Source organism: Monomorium pharaonis, chromosome 8 (assembly GCF_013373865.1).
Source record: "Monomorium pharaonis isolate MP-MQ-018 chromosome 8, ASM1337386v2, whole genome shotgun sequence".
Lineage (NCBI taxonomy): Eukaryota > Metazoa > Arthropoda > Insecta > Hymenoptera > Formicidae > Monomorium > Monomorium pharaonis.
The window spans coordinates 8,541,042-8,550,524 of NC_050474.1; the positions used below are offsets into that span (position 1 = coordinate 8,541,042).

The 9,483-nt window shown below is 32.2% G+C and overlaps 1 pseudogene; it reads right to left on the bottom strand.

The window, feature by feature from the left end:
* LOC118646792 lies at window positions 1–8,805 on the bottom strand (annotated as a pseudogene).
* Window positions 8,806–9,483: the final 678 nt, after the last annotated feature.

Consider the following 9,483-nt stretch of genomic DNA (forward strand, 5'->3'; position numbering starts at 1 on the left):
GCACGTAACGAAAGCCTTTTACAATACGTATGTATTGTAATCTCAACGAGCGTCTTACTCCAACGCTTGTCTCAGAAAGAATGAATGAAAATCTGACTGTCTGTTTGTAGCGTCGTCAAGAGAAATTGAGTCAAACAACGCAAGATCAGACGTGAGTCGCGTCGAGGAGTCGGTCCTCGGTATTCATCATGTACGAATGTACACAACTACATAGAAACCTTCTTATGCATATGCGTCCTTTAAATTTCTGAACATATTTGAATATTTTATAAATATTTTTGTGGTCTTAGATTTGATAGATCATAAAATTAACAAACCTTCTACGAAGCGTAAATTGAAACAATGAAATGTAAAAGAAGCGTTAACACTTCTTTTACATTTCATTGAAGGACGTACACGCTTCTATATATTACTCTCTCTTTACATTTGACTTACGCTCTTACTCTCCCTTTACATTCGACTTACGCTTCGATTTTACATTTTCACCAGGGAATTTTAAATATAGAGACTGATGGTGAATTCAGGGTTGGGAAGTAACGCATTACTTGTAACGTCGTTACCGTTACAGTTACTTTTTTTTGTAACAATTTGGTAACGCCGTTACTTTTTCTTTTTAGTAACGAAAAAGTAACGACGTTATATTTTCTTTTATAACGAAACGCCGTTACTTTTATCGTTACTTTTAAATATATGGCTGGTACATAAACGCGGAAATACTTGCCGTCTGGTAGAAAGCAAGAAAACTAGAGAATAGGAGACCAAATTTCAGTGGTGGGGGTGGGTCAAAATATGGCATGTTGTTTGCAATATGGTCGCCGGTCAATTCATGATCTACGAACTTTAAGGTTATATTGGACGATAAACTCCGCCTCCGAAATTTCGTCGTCCAATATAATCTTAAAGTTTGAAGTTCATGAATTGACCGGCGATCATACTGACAAAAAAGAATTCATCTTGAAAAAAATTTTTTTTTGCATCTAAAAAAGTATTCATAATTAGTAACATAAAAAAAATACTAAAAGAATTATTTTGGATTTTTTGTGCTATCTGGATACATAATAGGTATATGAAATAAACGTTTAAAGTGTACAAAGTATATAAAAAATGTAATATGTAATACAGATATGTACTGAAAATATATAAAAGTATTTAAAGATAAATATTTTCCAATTTTATATTCTATACGTCTTAATATTCTATTTTATAAATCTGTCTTATCATTAAGAAAAAAGTAACGAAAAATAACGATTTTTCGTTATTTTTAAAGTAACGGTAACGCGTTACTTTTTACGACCGGTAACGAGCAACGGTAACGAGTTACTTTTTATCAAGAGTAACGGTAACGGTAACGAGTTACTTTTAAAAAGTAACTTTCCCAACCCTGATGGTGATTAGATAGTCTTTAGAATCAATAATTTTTTTATGTTTGTTTATATACTTATATAAACAAACATATTGGATTATGTTTATACAAATTAATAAAAAATAAACGCATAAAATTCATATTTGTATCGAATAAATATCTAATACATCCAATAGAGTCTATAGCAAAGCAAAGAGTAAAGAATCACAGGAAACAGTATTTCAGAGAGAGCGACGGATGTTCTATATATAAAAGATGCTTGTTACGGTGGTAGCTCACTGGCGCCAAAAATTAAATGCTTTTCAGAGAAGTATGATAAACGTACATACACACATACACTGGCGCAAAAAAAAAACAAAACAAAATTTTTGACCGATTTTTAGGCAATTTTCAAAGTGATGCAAAATCGATTCATCGAAACATCGTATCGACATATTTTTTTTTTTTTAAATTGCTTAGAAAAGAATGAACTTTAAGAATCTGAATTAATATTAGTAAGATTTTAACGAGAAACTTGTGTAAAATGATAACAAACTTTTACTTTTTTCAATTAAAAACCACATGTTTGGTTTTCATGCGATACAAAAGATTTGCACTTAACAAATCAAACTTTCGCGTAGAGATTCTCAAAGTAGAGTCTTTGCCCTTTAATTTAAAAAATAGTACATGTAATTTGGATGATTCTTCGCAAAGTTGCATCACTTTGAATATTGCCTAAAAATCGGTCAAAAATTTTGTTTCGTTTTTTTGCGCCAGTGTACATACACGCATACAACATATGAAAACACACTATAGAAAACATGTTGATGCGCATGTCCAAAAGAACCTCCGTATTTAGCAGACGACTTTAATATTTCTTATTTTTGACTATTCTAATCGTTTGCGAATTGTTTTCTCAAGTTTTCATAAAATCGTTTACTTACGCACCTGCTTCCGTATCCCTCATCGGGTAATACAGTGCAGAGTATCCGTGGCAATGGTCAGGCCGCGTGGTGCGCGAATCACTGAAATCATAGATTAAGACAAATCGGAATACGCAGAGATTGGTTTGAAACGAAAGACTCTTAAGCTCTGTGTATACGATGCAAGAAATTGGATAAAGAAATTGAACCAAGTCCTTCGTGCAAGAACCAACATCTTGCATGGAATCAGATGGCGCTAGAGTAGAAAACTGTGATGAAATGTCGTACATAACTTATAGTAGATATCTAAAGAAAATATTGTGTATAAACATTTTGAACTTGTAAAATTTTTTTATTAATTCTACTGCCATTTATTAACACTCTTTTGGGCTTTGGCACATTCTGACTCTTTACAGAGATCATGAATCAGGCAACGCTCATGTAAAAATTCTTGATTATTCGTACTCGTTAAGAGAGATATGTCCAAAAGGTATATTTGATAGACAAGTGTGTTGAAGAGTTGAAAAATAATGAAAAGTGGGCTCTTCCTACATTGAAGCAAATTTGGGAAATATGTTGCCTTTAAACCAAATCCCAACTTAGGTCATAGTCAGCGTAGTCATCATTTGTATTACAGATTTATGGCAGATTAATAATATTTTATATTTATAAACAAAGATATATAATCAAGCGTAAAAATAGCTTATATTGATTTACATGTACAATAACAAATTTGTTATTATTAGACACAGAAAAATTATTATTAGGCTTCAAGATCTACTGTAGATTGATATAAGCTATTTTATCTTTATATTTGCCCACATAGAAAACCTCCAGTAAACGTCTAATGGACGTCTGCCATGGAAGTTTAAACTTCCAGTGGACGTCCATTAGACGTCCGATATAGAGCCATTAGAAATCCACAGTTCCGCATTGTGGACGTCCATTAGACCTCCATTAGAGGTCGTTGTGTGGATCATTAATAGAGGCTTCACGGAGCCTCGATGGATGACTGACGGATGTTTCGTGGATCATTAATAGAGGCTTCATGGAGCCTCGATAGATGATTGACAAAATAAAAATTTAAAATAAAAATTTTATTTCTTTTAAATTATTTTTATCAACCATAAATTTAGGACAAATTTTTATTAATTAATTAAATTTAAATTATATTATTTTATTTTATTCTTACTTGCCTCTAGTAGGTTTTGAACCCGGAACCTTAGGATTACAAACCTTGTATTCTATCTGCTATACCAATTTGACTCATCGATATGAGTACTTGTTATTATCTACATATACCTATATGTTATAAACTGACGCCATTATATTATTTTTTATAAAAGCAATTAAATTTTGCAAAACATATTAAAAATAAATAGCATTAATTTATTTACTTATTAATTTTATTGTTAAATTTATCTTTTTCCATAATCTTAATAATTTGATGGAAATTGCGATTTACTTAGCATTAATACTTTGAAGCGTTCAAATGGTTAATTAAATGGTTTTAAATATATATATCATATATTCTAAGAAAAATTCAATAATACATTTATTATTCTGTTTTTGTTCAGTACATGATAAATTTAGATTTTGTGCATTTTTTGTGCAGTAATTGTAGACAAACCGTTATTTTTGGAAACATTATTTTTATGATAATTTTTTTAAATATCAAATGGATCTCTTATTCAGGATGTTATAGTGTTGTCTGATTTCTGAGTCAACTACAACGCGCATGGACGGCTCAAAAATCGGACAGCATTGTGATATTTTTTATGAGACATTAAGCTGATATCATTTAGCTGTGATATCATAAAGATAACATTTTCAAGAAACTTAAATGAAACTCTTCCATGAGATATCTCAAAGACCTCTCTTAGTAGACGTCTCTGATAAATGTTACCATTTGGACGTTATTTCCACGATATCTAAATGTTTTCTTAAAAAAGTTCTCTTAAAGTTTTCATTCTGACAAGCGTGTTGTCTGGGTAACTTCTACCATGAAAATAAATGTTCCATACAGCTATGGAAGTTTAATGGATATCTAATGGACGTCTATCTAACTTCCATCATGGAAGTAAATGTTCCATAAAGCTATGGAAGTTTAATGGATCTTTAATGGACGTCTGTCTAACTTCCATCATGGAAATAATGTTCCATAGAGCTATGGAAGTTTAGTGGATCCCTAATAGACGTCCATCTAACTTCCACCATGGAAGAAAACATCCAATGGAGCTATGGATGTTTAATAGATCCCTAATGGATGTCTGTCTAACTTCCACCATGGAGGTAAACCTTCAATGGAGCCATGGAAGTTTACTGGATCCCTAATGGACGTCTATCTAACTTCCGCCATGGAAATAAACCTCCAATGGAGCTAAGGAAGTTTACTAGACCTCTAATGGACGTCCATCTGACTTCCACCCATAGACCTTATAGATATGGACTGGCAATACCAAGCGAAACCGTGTCCATACTTCTCTCTCTAAAGAGTCCGGAAATATGTTTCGCGCATGCTTGTACATATTATACATTGAAATCCAATGATTGGATACGTTTTGGTCACGTGTTTTAACTTATGTGTGTGTATATATATGTATATACATATGTATGCATGTGTGCTAACATGCGCGATAGTTATTTCCGGTAACTTTAGAGAAAGAAGTACTAAAAAGTCTGTTTCTCTCTCGCACCTCTTCTGGACACCGTTTTCTATACACAAACTGTAGCAATTGCCAGTCCATATCTATAAGGTCTATGCTTCCACCATGGACATAGACGTCCCATGGATCTATGGAGGTTTAATGGACGTCTATTGAACATCCACTGGATGCCAATTTCTATGTGGGTGATGTTTTTGTTAATCTTAATTTTACTCTTTATTATTGCTTTATAGGCAAGAAGTAATAGAGCATTTACAAAGTGAACATAAAGTGCAGCAGTTAGTGAAAGAAAACCCTGATATTGACGCAAATACTTGTATGCCTGATTGTCAATATAATCATATTGTGCAAGTGCAAGAAAGATTGCATTTCTTACATTTCTTATTAAAAGTACGTTCCAGATTTTGGAGTACTCATATAGAGTATTTATAGACATGATATAGAATTATAGAATTTCTGTGAAAAATGTGGATAATATAATTTTTTATAGGGTGGACAATTATGGCTATGCGCTGATCAAGCTAAACAAATCTGGCAATATTTAACTGAGCAAGGTATATTTGTTTCGGATCATAAGGCATGCTTTGAGGCATGCTTTGCTTTTAAGGCAATATCGTAACCTACATACAGTGGATACTGACATAGGTCAATATTGAAAAATGAATAGTTCAATGAAGATGAAAAAATTAAAAACTTTGTTGACTCTTGCAACTATTGCTATGATTGTTGAACATGAAATAAATCAACAAAAAGAAACGAGAAAAACAAAGAGAAAAAAGCAACGGAGGTGGTGGACAAGGGAATGGATTCTCTCTCTCTGCGAAGAGAACTTCAATTAAAAGGTTCCATTCATTTAGCACACAATGAAATTTTCTATGAAGATGCTGAGTCTTTTCAGTCATTCTTCAGAATGAGTTCACATTTATTTAACATTCTATTGGATAAAGTATCTCCATTCATTCAGAGACAAAATACAGTTATGCGAAAGTGCATTCCGCCAGTTCAAAGATTATCTTTAACATTACGATATCTAGCAACTGGAGAATCATATCGTAGTTTAGAGTTCATAACAAGAGTACCTGCTTGTACTTTATCACGCATTATATACCTGAAACGGTTAGAGTAATCTACGAGGTGTTGAAAGATAATTATTTGAAGGCAAGTATTTAAATTATTTTTATTTTTTAATATAAAGTAAACTATAAATTCTTAACGTAAAATAAATATTGTAGATTCCAGATACTGAAGAAGAATGGAATCGTATTGCTGATGATTATTTGACACTCTGGAATGTGCCAAACTGCATCGGCGCATTAGATGGCAAGCATATTCAATTTAAAGTTCCTTTGAGTCAAGGATCGTTGTATCGAAATTATAAAGGAACTGACAGCATAGTCCTTCTGGCAGTAGTACATGCACGGTACAAATTTTGTACGTTAATGTTGGAGTAAATGGACGAGTGAGTGATGGTGGAGTTTTTAGAGATAGCGATTTATCTCGATTACTAGGCAGTCCTGCAAATCCATTAAATATTCTATAAAATAAGCCACTTCCTAGAATGACTGAACCGGTTCCGTACGTTATTCTAGCAGATGCTGCTTTTCCTCTTCGCAACAATATTTTAAAGCCGTATCCATTACGAAACATGACCATATTTTGCGCAATAAACGTATTTTCAATTATAGACTTTGTAGGGGTCGTAGAGTTGTAGAAAATGCCTTTGGAATTCTTGCAAATCGATTTCGTGTATTGCAAACCACGATGTACTTACCAGTTGAGACAGTACAAAATATTACATTAGCTTGCTGTACATTGCACAATTTTTTAAGTACAGAGAATTCAACATTTCTTAATGGAATATCAAATGTCGACAATAATTGTGGCTCATCGAGACATAATAATCCATTACAAAGTCTAAATACAATTAATATTCGCTCAAATCAAAATTCTCTTCATATACGTTCAGTGTTTACAGAATATTTTAATACAGTCGGTTCGGTTCCTTGGCAAGAAATGTTATAAATGATACAAATAATATACGTAATTTGCTACTATTTGATAAATCCGAATAATGAGGGATTTACTATTGTGTCATTCACGTACGATAAAAGGGGAGCGTCCCAGATGCGCACAGTGCAAAACGGACACCAATCAGATTACTGAGTTGGGATAAATTTAGAGTTAGCATAAATTTACAAAATTTAAATAGTGGTGTCTATTTTACATTGTGCGTATCTAGGACTCACTCGATAAAAGTATCATTTATCTGTTTATAAGCAAGAATAAGAATTAATTTTAAATATTCTTATTTTTGTTCACTGAATTTGTTAGTGAATAAAAATGAGAATTGAAATATACTGACACAATAATTAAGTATTATAGTTAAGTATTAATTAAGTAATAATTAGTTCTATTTAGGTATAGTTAGGTTAGGTATTATAATTAGTTACATTATAATTAGTATTATAGTTATAATTATACATATATAGATTTAAATAATGTGTAATAATTTAAGTATATTTTTTATTTTTTAGTCTTTTTTTTACATTTAATAATACAATTAATATGTTACTTTAATAAATTTAATTACAACACTTCATAAAAACATTAAAACGTGAACTTATGTATGAAAAAATTAATGGATATAACTGATATATCAGAAAACAGAACCAAATGAAAATACTAGTAAGGCATTAAACTATAGCTTAATTTGAAAATTATTTTTATTAATGCACATTCATAACAGCACTATCTGCATCCAGAACTTCTTGAACAAGATTTAAAATATTAGCTTGTACTTTCCGTAAACGTCGTTTATCCTTTATACATTTTATTTCAGACTTTAAAAATAATATCCAATGATGAAGTCCATCATCTTCATTTGTATGATCATCTTTGTTTATGTCTTTCAAAACAGTACTAATATTAGTCCAAAACTCCTTACTAGTATTTTTATTTGGTTCTGTTTTCTTTTTTTTATTGTAATTTGTATGTTTATTTGATATAATTTGTGAATCTGAAGCACTCGAAGATTCAGAATATATACTCTGTGTTTCCAACTCTGTGTCTTCTGCTTTACGTGAAATAGACATCGATGAAGAATTTATAGTCTTGATAGGAGTTGAAGAATTACAAAATTCTGAAAATAAAATATTAATCGTGACTTAATATAAAATCAAATACATTAATGCATAGATTTATATCAATAATTTTATATACATATTTAAATAAATAATGGTTTTTACCTTTCTTTGGTGTGTTATAATTGTTTGATCTCAAGACTTGTTGTACATCCACAAAAAGTAAATCATCCATATTTTCATCGGTTTCATATTCTTTAGAAGATGAAGACATATCAATATGATTTTGCGACAATATTTTTTGATACAGAGGATTCTCCTTTTCTAGATACTACATGAGATGCCAAGAAACTTAATTCTTCAAATAGCCACCACGTTGGTTTAAATACATCATCTGTACCAACTCCGCTTGATTTAGATTTTTGAATCTTATTCATTTGTTCCAAGTATTGTGTTCTTAAACTGGCAATTTTTTTCTTTATTACATCTATACTAATTACACAACTGCATAATTTGTTAAGTTGCCGAGCAACACGTTTGCCACAAGTTTGCAGAGCTTTTAATCTTTTATCTCGGTTATGATAATCTTCGCTCTTTTGTACATACAAACAAGGATGTTGTTGGTATAATAATACTAACATCCTGATTTGTTCTTTTGTTAGGTCTATAGATTCTAAAACATACATTATTTGAATATAACAATTATCCCAGACAACACAAAATATTTACAAAATATTTATAATATTTATTTAAATATTTTATAAATATTTTTGTGGTCTTAAATTTGACAGATCATAAAGATTTATCATAAATATTATAAAAATATTGATGAAATATTTATAAATATTTACCAAATATTAATACAAATCTTTATTTTTTATTTATTATTTATAAATATTGTATAAAATATTTAATCTATAGTTTAATAATATTGTAGCGTGCGCGCCGCGGAAATGAAAGACACTTTTTATAATGTAAAACCAAGCAGCTTTATTCACACGTCCGACAAGGCTCGAGACCGAGATTCAACTCGTTGTTTACACGCGTTGTCAAGCGCTCGTCAGCTGACAACGCTCGGTCCAGGAAATCAATAGTATTGATCCGTCTTCGAACAGCTGAGTCGCGGTCGCGGAGTATACCGGGCGACGCACGCAACACTGCCCCCCTTCTTCTAGATTGTCGTCCCGACAATCAGGGAAACAGTTTTAGCGCTTTCCGCAGAAGACTCCCTCGGTTCCCGGACGATTTCCTGCTCTTCCCGAGCTGCTGCAACGGGTTCCCGAGCCACGTCCACCGAGTTTTTTTCGCCCCCTGCAAGGACTACCACGGGCATCCTCTCACGCCGAGCTCATCCAGCTCTCACGCAGGATCTCTCGAATCCTTCCGCGTCCCCGTGCTCCACTCCCCTTGCGACACTGTCCCTCGACGTCGGATCTTGTGCACTTCCTTCTTCTCTTTTCAGGATCGGGGGG